We start from the raw sequence: 14,235 nt of genomic DNA, 5'->3' as shown, positions 1-14,235 counted from the left end.
GAAGCTTACAAGAAGTGGAAATTTGGACAGATGACTAGGGAGGAGTATAAAAATATTGCTCGAGCATGCAGAGGTATAATCAGGAAGGCCAAAGCACAATTGGAGTTGCAGCTAGCAAGGGATGTGAAGGGTAACAAGAACGGTTTTTACAGGTATGTTAGCAACAAGAAGAAGGTCGGGGAAAGTGTGGGCCCCTTACTGAATGGGGGAGGCAACCTAGTGACACATGATGTGGAAGAAGGTGAAGTACTCAATGCTTTATTTGCCTCGGTCTTCACAGACAAGGTCAGCTCCCAGACTGCTGCCCTGGGCAACACAGTACGGGGAGGAGATGAGCAGCCCTCAGTGGTGAAAGAACAGGTTAAGGACTATTTAGAAAAGCTGGACGTGCACAAGCCCATGGGTCCAGATCTAATGCATCCAAGGGTGTTGAGGGAGTTGGCTGATGTGATTGCAGAGCCATTGGCAATTATCTTTGAAAACTCGTGGTGGTCGGGGGAGGTCCCGGACGACTGGAAAAAGGCTAATGTATTGCCCATCTTTAAAAAAAGGAAGAAAGAGAACCCGGGGAACTACAGACTGGTCAGCCTCACTTCGGTCCCCGGCAAAATCATGGAGCAGGTCCACAAGGAATCCATTTTGAACCACTTGGAGAAGAGGAAGGTGTTAAGGAACAGTCAACGTGGATTCACCAAGGGCAAGTCATGCCTTCTATGATGAGATAACTGGCTCTGTGGATATGGGGAAAGTGGTGGTCGTGATATATCTTGACTTTAGCAAAGCTTTTGATACGGTCTCCCACAGTATTCTTGCCAGCAAGTTAAAAAAGTATGGATTGGATGAATGGACTATAAGGTAGATAGAAAGCTGGCTAGATTGTCGGGCTCAACGGGTAGTGATCAACGGCTTGATGTCTAGTTTGCAGCCGGTATCAAGTGGAGTCCCGCAGGAGTCGGTCCTGGGGCCGGTTTTTTTCAACATCTTTATCAATGATCTGGATGATGGGATTAATTGCACCTTCAGCAAATTCACAGATGACACTAAGCTGTGGGGAGAGGTAGATACGCTGGAGGGTAGGGATAGGGTCCAGAGTGACCTAGACAAATTAGAGGATTTCGCCAAAAGAAATCTGATGAAGTTCAACAAGGACAAGTGCAGAGTCCTGCACTTAGGATGGAAGAAACCCAGGCACTGCTACAGACTAGGGACCGACTGGCTAAGCAGCAGTTCTGCAGAAAAGGACCTGGGATTACAGTGGATGAGAAGCTGGATATGAGTCAGCAGTGTGCCCTCATTGCCAAGAAGGCCAAAGGCATATTGGGCTGCATTAGTAGGAACATTGCCAGCAGATCGAGCGAAGTGAGTATTCCCCTCTATTCGGCACTGGTGAGGCCACACCTGGAGTATTGCGTCCAGTTTTGATCTCCCCACTTCAGAAGGGATGTGGACAAACTGGAGAGAGTCCAGTGGAGGGCAATGAAAATGATTCAGGGGCTGGGGCAAATGTCGCACGAGGAGAGACTGAGGGAACTGGGGTTATTTAGTCTGCAGAAGAGAAGAGTGAGGGGGGATTTGATAGCAGGCTTCAACTCCCTGAAGGGGGGTTCCAAAGAGGATGAAGCTCGGCTGTTCTCAGTGGTGGCAGGTGACAGAACAAGGAGTAATGGTCTCAAGTTGCAGTGGGGGAGGTCTAGGTTGGATATGAGGAAACACTATTTCACTAGGAGGGTGGTGAAGCACTGGAATGGGTTACCTAGGGAAGTGGTGGTTTTTAGAAGTTTTTAAGGCCTGGCTTGACAAAGCCCTGGCTGGGATGATTTAGTTGGGGTTGGTCCTGGTTTGAGCAGGGGATTGGACTAGATACCTCCTGAGGTCTCTTCTGACCCTGATATTCTGTGATTCTATGAAATGCAAGTGGTGCAAAATAATAGCGAGATGGCGCCCTGGTGATGCAAATCCAAGACAGCATCCACACTGGGGCGCTCAATCTGAGCCACGGGCGGGAAGTTTTATGATATGGTGACGTATCTAGGTAGGGGTTTCCTATCCCTTTCCCAGGGCTGGGATAGAACCCAGGAGTCCTGGTTCCCAGCCCCCCCTGTTCTAACCACTAGACCCCACTCCCCTCCCAGGGCTGGTGATAGAACCCAACAGTCCCAAGCTGCCGGGTGCCTTGGCCATGGGATGTAAAACGGTCCCGTCTCTGCTTCTTCTCCCACCGCTGCAACGATCCAGAAGCTGCTTTAATAGCAGTCCCCTCCCCAGCCCAACTGAGTCTCAGGCCTTGCTCGCTGCTCAGTGCCATGACAGCCCCAGGAGATGATTGCTGCGGGGGTCTCGGGCCAGGGGGAGACAGTGACTCCTAGAAGCAGGGAGAGCAGCAGCACCGTAGATCAGGGCGGTCTGGCAATGCCAGTGGCTGCCTGGGGTCTGGCAGCCCAGACACCCAGAGCAGATTGTCAAAGGCCAAACCCCTCTCACCACCGGCTCTGTAGCTCCCCCTTGCTTTCGGTCTGTCTTAGGCACCATCCTGGCCCTCATCCCCCTGGCATCCGAGCACTACCCAACCTTGATTGCATTTATTCTAACTGCCCCCTTCAGGGCAGGGCCTGGCTGCTACCCCCACTGTACAGACAGGGAACCGCTGCAGAGCGAGAATAAGGGACTTGCCCGAAGCCAAACAGAGCATCTGTGGCAGAGCTGGGAAATGAACATGGGTCTCCTGGGTCCCAGGATGGCACCTTCTCTTCCAACCTCCTGCCCCCTTCGTCCCTGGTTCAGTGGGAGCTGTGGGAGCTCTCTGGGGCACAGGAGCTGGCTGGTGCCCAGATGGAGCTACGTTGCCTATTGCACAGATCTCGCTTTTCCCGAACATTGAAAATGCTGCTCCAACCTTACCAGGGCCTGCCAGGATCCTTGCAGCTGGTCCGTGCTAAGCTGTGAGCTGTGCTAGGTAGGGAAGATGAAACAGATCTTCCCTCACTAGCGGAGCTCTGTGTTACTGGGGACTCACTGCTGGCTCAACCCAACCAGCCCTCCTCAAATGGAGCCTATAAATCCTCCAGCCCTGCTGTTCTCCTTTGTATTTCGGTAGTGCCTAGGGGCCTCAGTCCTGGATCAGGGCCCCGCGGTGCTAGACATTGTACAGACACAGCCCGATTCCCCCCACACTGGATCTCCTGAATGGCCCCTGCTTGGAGGGGTGGGGGGGCTCCTTTCCTCACCCAGTGTCTCCTGCTAGCAGAGATGATCTGAGAGACGTCTACGCTCCGGGCCTCTGGGCTTCCCGGGCTGGGAGGCAAGCGTGGCTGTCTCCGGGCGATTCTGCTGACTCTCCAGCAGCTGCACGGCAGGCGTCCTAAGGCACCTCTAGTCCTCTCCAGAGCTCAGGGGGACTGTCCTGGCATCGGACTGGCCTGGTGAATGGAACAATGGCTCCGGGCAGCCGGAGAATGCCTGTTCCCCCGGCAACCTCAGTGCCATTCCCTCTGGAAGTGCTGGTGTCAGCGAAGGTGCTGGAGGTGGTCAGGCCTCGTGGTTGGAGCTGAACTCAGGAGGCCGGGGCGTGGGTGGAGCGAGGCTGGAGCGAGAGCAGGGCTGGAGGAGGACGAGGAGTAGGGCTGGAACAGGATAAAACTGTTGCCAATGCCAGGCAGGAGCGAGCCCAGCACAGGATGGACCCAGGGCCTGACAGATGGCTCCAGGGGGCGCTTGGCTCCAGGCCCCGCTGGGCACTGACAGGCCAGGCATCCCAGGGCATTATCACGAGCCCGTTCCCAGTCTTGGCATGGCAGTACATTTCCTTCCCAGTCCCCGTCCCCCGGCATTAATCCAGGGACTCCGCACTGGGGATGTGCACCTGGCAGCACGCAGCCTCCTGAGAACACACAGGCCAGGGTGCAGGGCGAGGGCTCCCAGCGAGAAACGGCAGGAGGGTAATGCTGGGAACCTCCAGGCCGTCTTCAGCTAGAGCATGAGGGCACCCCAGCATCCTGGAGAGCATGAATCTAGCTTCAGCTCAGCATTTATGTCCCCCCGTTCTCTGTGCTAGATGGGTTGGCCTCCCGGAGGGATGAAAGTGCCCATCAGGAGTTCCTGGCTTATCCAACGTCAGTTTCCAGCTCTTGTGAAAAAAACGGTGACTTCCCTTACACAGGAGCTGGTGTTCTTCAGGCTGGGCTGGGCCTGTACACGTTCCCCTGTAGGGGTGTGTGCACCCAGGGCCCGTGAGTCGCAGACGTTTGCCAACGAACATTTGCCAACAGACGTTTGCCCCCTGCTCTCCCCGTGTGCTCAGGGACCGCCATCAAAAGGGCACGTCTGCCACCTCCCTCTCAAGTCCTTCGCACCTGCATACTGCCAGGGGGACATCCCCATTTCTACTGAGGCCTCAGGGACAGGGTTTATGATGAACGGGCTGGAGTTGATCCCCCCGGCGTGTTGCACCCCTACGGCTAGCTGGGGATCCAAACTGACACTCCTCGGTTTGAGCCCCTGCCTAGCCAGGCCCTGTTCCCTCCCCCCAGGCAGTTGTTGGCGCTGAACTCCTGCAGGCAGCCATGACACACAGGTGCTTGGGGGCTTGAGAGAAGGGCTATCGCTGGCTGAATGACCCCTCCCTGTACGGTGGGGATTGAGGCCACTTTGCCAGCAGGTACCCCCCAAGTCCTGTGCTATGCTGAGTCTGGGGAGATGGGTGGGTTCAGCCTCATTAGAGGGGATGCAGCCGGACAGAAAGGCAGAATTGGGTCCCCGCACAGAGCCCCTCTACTACCTGCCTGTGTCCTAACCACCAGGACAGTGGCCATTCCCACCTCCAGGTCAGGTTCCAGTGTCGGGCCCTGTCCATACCCACAGCGTGTGGCACCCAGCGTGCGCTGATAGACTCCGGTACATGCAGTAAGTTCACAGACACTAGAAACTGCCTAACACCAGGCTGGGGGCTGGAGCTCGGGATGTGTAGGGTACAGAGCACAGCACCCCCTGATGCTGGGTAGGGGGGCTAAGGCTGTGTATGGTACAGAGCACAGCGCCCCTTAACACCAGGCAGGGGAGCTGGGCTTGTGTACGGAACAGAGCACAGTGCCCCCTAATGCCAGGCAGCGGGGCTGAGAGATGAGTGAATATGTACGGTACAGAGCCCAGCACTCCCTAAGGCCAGGCAGGACCAGTGGGAGATGCGTAGGATATAGAGCACAGCCCCCCCTAACACCAGGCAGGAGGACTAGGGGAATATGTAGGGTACAGAGCAAAGCGCTCCCTAACGCCGGGCAGGAGGGCTGGAAGATGCCTATGATACAGAGCACAGCGCCCTCTAACACCTGGCAGGGGGGCTGAGAGATGCGGGGTGTAGGGTACAGAGCACAGCGCCCCCTAACGCCGGCCAGGGGGCCTGGAAGCTGGGGGAATATGTAGGATCCGGAGCACAGCATCCCCTAACACCAGGCTGGGGGGGCTGGGAAATGGGGGATTTGTGGGGTACAGAGCACAGCGCCCCCTAACACCAGGACACGAGGTCTCGTTCGTCTCAGGGTGGAAATGATCACACCCTTCGAATGGGGGATCTGCCACGGGCACTGGCAGGAGTGCGCTGCTTTTCATTAAGGTTCTTTGGCTGATGGGCAAACCTCACCCCGCCCTGCGTTTCGAGTGTGAACAGCTGTCGATGGAAACCCAGACGGCAGAGATGGAGCAGGACTAACCGGGATCACTGAGTCTCGCCTTCACCCCGTGTCTACACTGTACGAGGGTGGGAAATAGCAGGTGCCTTGTCTTGCCCTGATATGATTTTGGAGATGCCGACGCTTGCGACAGCTTTCTCCCTGTGTGGGTTGTGGGATCCAGGGGAGCCGTCTGTGTGCTCTGTACAGGACAAGGCGGTTAGATCGTTTATACCTCAATGTATCACTGTAAATACAGTTATTTAATATATCAAATAAAAGCAGAACAATACATCAAAAAGCATCAAAATGAAACAGAGGATTGCTATGTACAGGGGGGATTGCTGTGTACACGGGGGATTGCTATGTACAGAGGGGTTTGCACGTGACTAGTTAACCGCTCGAGAGCTTTCATCACCGTGTACTTTCTGACAGGTTTCCGCGCCCTGTGTAGGGTTTACGTCCCGCCCTCCGTCCCCGTTTCCGGTCGTGTACGTTTTTGGCGCCGTCGGCCCTTTCGAACATTTCTTTTGTATTGTTTTCTGTGTTTGGCCGGGGGAAGGTTGCGTTCTTGTGTTTTGACATATTTAGAGAAAAAGTCTGAACAAGTAGAAAGAAAGGCTGTAAGGGGTTCGCGGCTCCCTCCCCGTCCATCAGGGTGGGAGACCACGCCCCTTGCTACGATACTTCCGGGGTACCTTGGTTCAGGGGAAAATTAGCCCAGTGTTAATGGTTCAGGCCTGCAGTCAGGCCGAGCAATGGTAGAGAGTCTGTTTGCCTAGGGCCCTCATTCAGGGCAGGGCTGCAGTCAAGTAGGGGCTCTGGCCTACAGTCAGGCAGGCAGAGCAGCAGAAGGTCCATTTGCCTGGCCCTTGATCAGGGCGGGGCAGCAATCAAGCAGGGGGGCTCTGGCCTACAGTCCGGCAGAGCCGTCGCCGTCTAGGGGAGGTTAGCTCTCTGGTGGGAGAGTCAGCACAACCGTCTGGCGTCCTGATTCAGGCGGGTGCCAGACCAATCAGGCCTCCTGACAACCAGGTGGGGAGCCTGCCACTCCTGATGGTGGCGTGGCAGTGGTAGGGGAACCCAGGCCTTCCCGCTCCACTGCGTCCCCACCCAGGGCCCTAAACAGCAGCGGAGTGGTCCGCCACTGGGTCAGCGGGGAAAATCCGATCACAACACGCTGGCCGGCTTGTAGTCAGTAACACAGCTGAACCCGATTCGGCTGCCTTGGGCTCCTTCCTACACACCCATTCCGTGTGTACATGGGTTCCAGGGTTGTTGTTCGCTTCACTGGGGTAGACGGCTAGTGGCAGCCCCACCAGCTCCTTGGAGTCCCCAGCGTCTGGCAGCTCTGGCAGCCCCTCTGGCTCTCTGTCAGGATAGCGCTCTCCATTAGGGGAGCAGGGAAGAGACGTCCTGCTCCTCCAGCAGCTCTCCCCCAACTCAGCTGGAGGGGCGGCCTTTTATAGTTCCGCTTCCTGTTCCGCCCCTCTGCTTCCGGCAGGGTGGCATGCGGTGGGAGACAAGCCTGCTTTCTGCAACCCTCCTGCCCCCAACAACCCACTTCAGCGAGTCCCCAAATCAAATCCACTTACCAGGGGCCTCCTCTCCTCTTTGCGCTTCGCCAACATCCGGGGTAGAAAAGAGCTCCTGGCCGCATGCATCTCTGACCTCCGAGTCATCTTCTGCCTCTGGGTCCCCCTCCACATCCTCATCCAAGATTTCCTCCTCCTGGCTCGGTCCACTCTCAACTGACATGCGAGCCACCGAAGTATCCACAGTGGTGTTAGGAATGGAGGTGGGGTTGCTGCGGAGTATCATGTCCAGCTCTTTGGAGAACCGGCAGCTCGTTGGCACAGCACCAGAGTGGCGGTCTGCCTCCTGAGCCCTGTGGTCGGCGTTCCACAGCTCCTTCCCTTTGATCCTAAACTGCCGTGTGTCCCGGTCATCGCCCCTTTCTGTCATGCATCGTGAAATCTGTCCGTAGGTTTAATGATGCTGGTTCTGGTGGGACCCAACGGAGAGTGCCAGTTCAGGACAAACTGCTTCAAGCAGGGCAGTTACAGCCGAAGGCTGGGGGTTTTCCACCTCTGAGGCAAACCAAACCAGCCAAACAGAGCAGACTTTGGTCTCACCCCACTGGCTCACCACAAGTCATAAAATCATAGAATCATAGAATCATAGAATATCAGGGTTGGAAGGGACCTCAGGAGGTCATCTAGTCCAACCCCTTGCTCAAAGCAGGACCAATCCCAATCAAATCATCCCAGCCAAGGCTTTGTCAAGCCTGACCTTAAAAACTTCCAAGGAAGGAGATTCTACCACCTCCCTAGGTAACGCATTCCAGTGTTTCACCACTCTCCTAGTGAAAAAGTTTTTCCTAATATCCAACCTAAACCTCCCCCACTGCAACTTGAGACCATTACTCCTTGTCCTGTCCTCCTCTACCACTGAGAATAGTCTAGAACCATCCTCTCTGGAACCACCTCTCAGGTAGTTGAAAGCAGCTATCAAATCCCCCCTCATTCTTCTCTTCTGCAGACTAAACAATCCCAGTTCCCTCAGCCTCTCCTCATAAGTCATGTGTTCCAGACCCCTAATCATTTTTGTTGCCCTTCGCTGGACTCTCTCCAATTTATCCACGTCCTTCTTGTAGTGTGGGGCCCAAAACTGGACACAGTACTCCAGATGAGGCCTCACCAATGTCGAATAGAGGGGAACGATCACGTCCCTCGATCTGCTCGCTATGCCCCTACTTATACATCCCAAAATGCCATTGGCCTTCTTGGCAACAAGGGCACACTGCTGACTCATATCCAGCTTCTCGTCCACTGTAACCCCTAGGTCCTTTTCCGCAGAACTGCTGCCTAGCCATTCGGTCCCTAGTCTGTAGCTGTGCATTGGGTTCTTCCGTCCTAAGTGCAGGACCCTGCACTTATCCTTATTGAACCGAATCAGGTTTCTTTTGGCCCAATCCTCCAATTTGTCTAGGTCCCTCTGTATCCTATCCCTGCCCTCCAGCGTATCTACCACTCCTCCCAGTTTAGTATCATCTGCAAATTTGCTGAGGGTGCAATCCACACCATCCTCCAGATCATTTATGAAGATATTGAACACACAAGCAATTCCCTCAGACACTCCAATTTCCCAGTATCACTACCAGTACCACTTGTTATGGGGATAAATGGTTATGAAAACCAAGACCCCAGGAAAAGAAAAAAGGTTCTCTCGATCCCAAAGGACCAAGCCCCAGACCCAGGTCAATATACAAATCAGATCTTGTCCCAAATCACGCTGTTGCCAATCCTTTAGACTCTAAAATCTAAAGGTTTGTTCATAAAAGGAAAAAGCTATAGATGAGAGCTAGAATTGGTGAAATGGAATCAATGACATACAGTCATGGCCAAGTTCTTGGTTCAGGCGTGCGGCAGCGACAGAATAAACTGCAGGTTCAAATCAAGTCTCTGGAGAACATCCACAGCTGGGATGCGTCTTTCAGTTCTTGGTTCAAAGTTTCAGTGTAGCAAAGTCCCTCCAGAGGGATGAAGCAGGACTGAAGACAAGATGGAGGAGCTGCAGCAGCTTTTTATATTCTCTTGCCATGTGGTCTTTCTTTCTTTGTCCCAAAGACAAGCTGTCCATCACGTGGCCTGGAAAAACCTCCAAGTTCTGTCCATAGGCAGGTCCCTGCACACCTTGCTGAGTCTCAAGGCGTGTCTGCCTTCTCTCAATGGGTCAATTGTGTAGCTGATGGTCCTTAATCGGCCATCAAGCAGGCTAGGCATTGCATCCGATGAAGTGAGCTATAGCTCACGAAAGCTTATGCTCAGATAAATTTGTTAGTCTCTAAGGGCCACAAGTCCTCCTTTTCAACTTGTCTGGGGTGTCACCCAGAAGCATAGTACAAGTTTGAACCACAGACAGGATAGAGCCAATACTTATAACTTAAAATACAAAAATGACACAAGCATATAGATAGCACAGTCAGAACCAGCAAACCATAACCTTGCCTTAGACACCTTAGTTGACCCCCCTTTATACAAGATTTGGTGCCACTACAGGACCTTGGTTGCAACAATGATCTATATGGTCCCAGTTCAAGTCAATAACGTCACAGGAGGTATCATAATTGCTACGTCCGGAGTGCAGCTGGGACTGCACAGCCTCCTCTCCCCAAATGCTGATGAGGTCCAGCAGCTCGGCATAGCTCCAAGCAGGGGGATCACCTGGTGCGTGGAGCAGGCCTGGCCACCTGGAAAGATGTGCTGCACGCATCACCGAGCAAACAGGAAGGGGACTTTCAAAATTCCAAAGGAGTTTACGGAGTGGGGATGATGGACGGTCACCTGAGGGCCGGGCAGTAGAGTTCAAACTGATGACCAGAGAGGCGAGAGCAGGCATTGTGGGACACCTCCCGGAGGCCAGTCGCAGCTCCGTAATCGACCTCGGTCTCTACACTGGCACCGCAGCCCTGTAGCCCCGGTGCAGAAAGTTTTTTAAACTGTGCAGTGCTTTTTTTAAAGCGCTGCAACTGCCCTGTTTCCGCTCTGAGTGGCGTAGCCGTGCGTACACCTCACCAGTTGCAGCGCAGAAAGCTGCTTTACCGCGCTGCAACTTGCCAGCGTAGACAGGACCTAAGGAAACAGTGCCATGACTTTAAACCTCCTGTTTACCGGAAAAAAAGAAGGCTGTGTTTTGGAGTGGAATAAAAATGCACCTTGTAAAAATGCTGTAACAGTTTTAACACATGATGAAAGTTATATTAAGCTTATTAAACATTTTAGATTTTTGTTGCATTATCAGACTGCTTTTGTTCTTATTTTTTTTTAGCCCACAAGCTGAGACATAGATCCATGCTTCTGTGTTTGTTTTGGGTCTAGAAGCTGTAGTAAATGTAATGCTTTATAAAAACAAAAAGGTTTTTTCATTTGTACTTTGTGTTTCTAAGAAGACAAAAAGCATTTTAGTAATAAGTTTGACAGGGGCATTTTTGAATTAGCCAGTTTGTTTTCAAAAGATGTCTAGCTACCATTAAGCAAAAGCCAGGGCCGTAAAGTTAATTAAAGGAAACAGGCATGTAGATTTCAAAGCCTCCTGGTTACAGAAATGGGAATGGCCACATCACCATTCACAAAATCTTTTTATTAACTGTTTAAATAAACTTACTATATAAAAGAATACCAAAAGAGACCCAAACCAAAACAGTTTTACCTTTAAATTGTAAAGAAAGCTTTAAAAATCAGGGTACAGTTAAAACCCTCATGTTTTGAAAGTATGGATTTAGACAAAAAAGAAGAAAAAGCAGCTGATGTGAAAAAGTTCTGACAGAGATAAGGGGCTTGTTCTGTTCCCAACATACACACACATACGTTCTTCTTCTTTTCTCATGTTTTTTTGAAATGTAAACCAGGACACACAAGTTTGCTTTAGGCCTGTTATAGAAAATCTGCATGGAGCAGGATTTAAAAATAGCTGCCTTCCCCTGTTTAGCTCGCATGTCCTGTGACCAAAGTTGTTTCACTGTAAAGATGGCCAAAACATGTATGAATTGAAAACAAACAAGAACCCACAGCAGATTACTTTTCAAAAGACACCCTTTGAACTTATTAAGAGTGTAAAATAAAGAAGCACCTTGGGGTTAAAACCACAGGCAGTTTACAAAAGTAATTTGTGAAAGTTAAATGAAGTTTTTATTGACTTAGGGATTTTTGTCTGAATTTTTTGCTGCATTATCATACTGTCTTTGTTTCTAAATGTTTCTAAATGTTTGCAGTCTGTGTGCTGAGACCCAGGTACAAGCTCTTTTTTAACTCTTTCTTAAATGGACTTAATATATCAAAGAATGCAAAAAGAGAAAGCTGTTTTTGTTTGGTTAGCTTGAAATTGTAAAGAAAGCTTTAAAAATCAGGGTACAGTTAAAAACCTCATGTTTTGAAAGTATGGATTTCTACAAAACACAAGAAAAAGCAGCTTATGTGAACCAGTTAGCTTTTTTTTTTAAACCAGAGATAAGGTATTTGTTGCCCCCCTTCGCCGCCCCCCGCACACACATTTTTCTTTTCTAATGATTTTTTAAATGTAAACCAAAGGCAAACAAACTTGGAAGGGTTTTAAAATGCTAAAAGGAAACATAAAAAGACATGATGAAAGGTTTTTTTTTTTAAAGTGTTCGTTTGCTTTTCAGAGTTTTGCCCAAGTCAATTGACCAGAGTACAAAAATCTAGCGTTAGTTTCTTTTTAAAGCATTTGCCTACGAGTACTTTTGTATGATTTCTTGAATATGTGACCAAGCAATGCAGTGGCTCCTGCCCCTTATGAAAATTCCTAATGAATTTAAGAAACCTTTCCAGAGGTTTTTTAAACTCCTGATAGAATTGCATGCTAATTTTTATCCTGGCTACCAAATTTTGTAGGCTGTATTTTTTAAAAACCTACAAAAAGGCTCACACTCTTTATTAAACCACTTACATCTTTAGCATGATGTCTATAGAACCCCAATGTCTTTAATCCCTTTTAAATTTTATGGGACTTTTCCCACTGGGGCTGACAGACGAACAACAAAAATGATCTTGGGGGTTTTTAGAGAGAGTTCCCTGTTTTAAAATTTCACAGTTTAATTAGATTCTGTAAACTCAGCTCCTTGAACTTTTTCATGGTCCAAGCCCTCGAATTTCACAACTGTTAGGATAGAAGCATCCAGCATTCTGTGTGTACTTCTCCTCTGAATGCTGGTTTCTACTGGGAGAGGGCCCTACTACAGCACATTTTATAGCCTGTGGTCATAAGTTGTTACATCTACTGGTAGCAGATAGGCACAAGAAACAGCCCTCTGACCAGGTACACTTGTTTTCCAGCACACAGTGATGAGGCCGCTGGCCTGCCTGCCGGCGATTTTGGAAAACCCCCACCCCACCCCTTTCCTGACTTTTCCCCCGCCACTTAACACTTGCTAAACATACAGTGTTTAATCATATCAAATAAAGTTTTTAAGAGATTTGACCTATTTGAAGCAGGCCCTTCTGCTTTTCAAAATTTTTTGCAGCAAAGGCAGAGGATTAAAAGTAAATGTAAACCTAAAGGGCTGCCAAGTTTTACTGAAGACTAATAAGATCAACACCTGTTTACAGGAACGTTAATGGTAAAGACATAGCAATATTACCATTCACGGTCTATTTAACACCTTTTGAACCGTTGAAATGAACTCCCTTGTTCTGTAGTGAAATAAAGAGGCCCCCTTTTAACACTAACTGGTATAAACTGTTCAGAAGGTGTCTACACTGCCCACGTTAAATCACTGCCGCGACAAGGCTTTAAGGTGGCAGTGTCGTCGCGGCTCCAGCTCAGGAGGGTGTTTTTTCACACCCCTGAGCGGTGCAAGTTTCAGCGCTGTAAGTGGCAGTGTAGACAAGCCCTAATTAAACTGTGAAATTTTAAAACAGGGAACTCTCTCTAAAAACCCCCGAAATCATTTTTGTTGTTTGTCTGTCAGCCCCAGTGGGAAAAGTCCCATAAAATTTAAAAGGGCTTAAAGCCAATGGGGTTATCTATCTATCTATCTATCTATCTATCTATCTAGTGGGAAAGGTGCTTGGGGCCTGTTTTTTTAGAGAAGAATAAGGCAGTTAAAGGGGGTGGGTAGTGAGGGGAGGGGCGGGGAGGGGAGGGAGAGGGCTCTTGTTTAAAAATCTTGGGTTGATAGGATTGGTTCAGGAAAATGCATTCGATGATGCAGCTGTAGAACAAAAAGAAAAGGAGGACTTGTGGCACCTTAGAGACTAACCAATTTATTTGAGCATGAGCTTTCGTGAGCTACAGCTCACTTCATCGGATGCATACTGTGGAAACTGCAGAAGACATTATATACACAGAGACCATGAAACAATACCTCCTCCCACCCCACTCTCCTGCTGGTAATAGCTTATCTAAAGTGATCATCAAGTTGGGCCATTTCCAGCACAAATCCAGGCTAACCTGGTGGCTGAACTTTGTGACTTTGTCCTTACCCATAACTATTTTACATTTGGGGACAATGTATACCTTCAGATCAGCGGCACTGCTATGGGTACCCGCATGGCCCCACAGTATGCCAACATTTTTATGGCTGATTTAGAACAACGCTTCCTCAGCTCTCGTCCCCTAACGCCCCTACTCTACTTGCGCTATATTGATGACATCTTCATCATCCGGACCCATGGAAAAGAAGCCCTTGCGGAATTCCACCATGATTTCAACAATTTCCATCCCACCATCAACCTCAGCCTGGTCCAGTCCACACAAGAGATCCACTTCCTGGACACTACAGTGCTAATAAACAATGGTCACATAAACACCACCCTATACCGGAAACCTACTGACCGCTATTCCTACCTACATGCCTCCAGCTTTCACCCTGACCACACCACACGATCCAGCGTCTACAGCCAAGCTCTGCGATACAACCGCATTTGTTCCAACCCCTCAGACAGAGACAAACACCTACAAGATCTCTATCAAGCATTCTTACAACTACAATACCCACCTGCGGAAGTGAAGAAACAGATTGATAGAGCCAGAAGAGTTCCCAGAAGTCACCTAC

This window comes from Chelonia mydas, chromosome 23 (assembly GCF_015237465.2).
Source record: "Chelonia mydas isolate rCheMyd1 chromosome 23, rCheMyd1.pri.v2, whole genome shotgun sequence".
In the NCBI taxonomy this organism is placed as follows: domain Eukaryota; kingdom Metazoa; phylum Chordata; order Testudines; family Cheloniidae; genus Chelonia; species Chelonia mydas.
Note: the sequence above shows the minus strand (reverse complement) of the source record.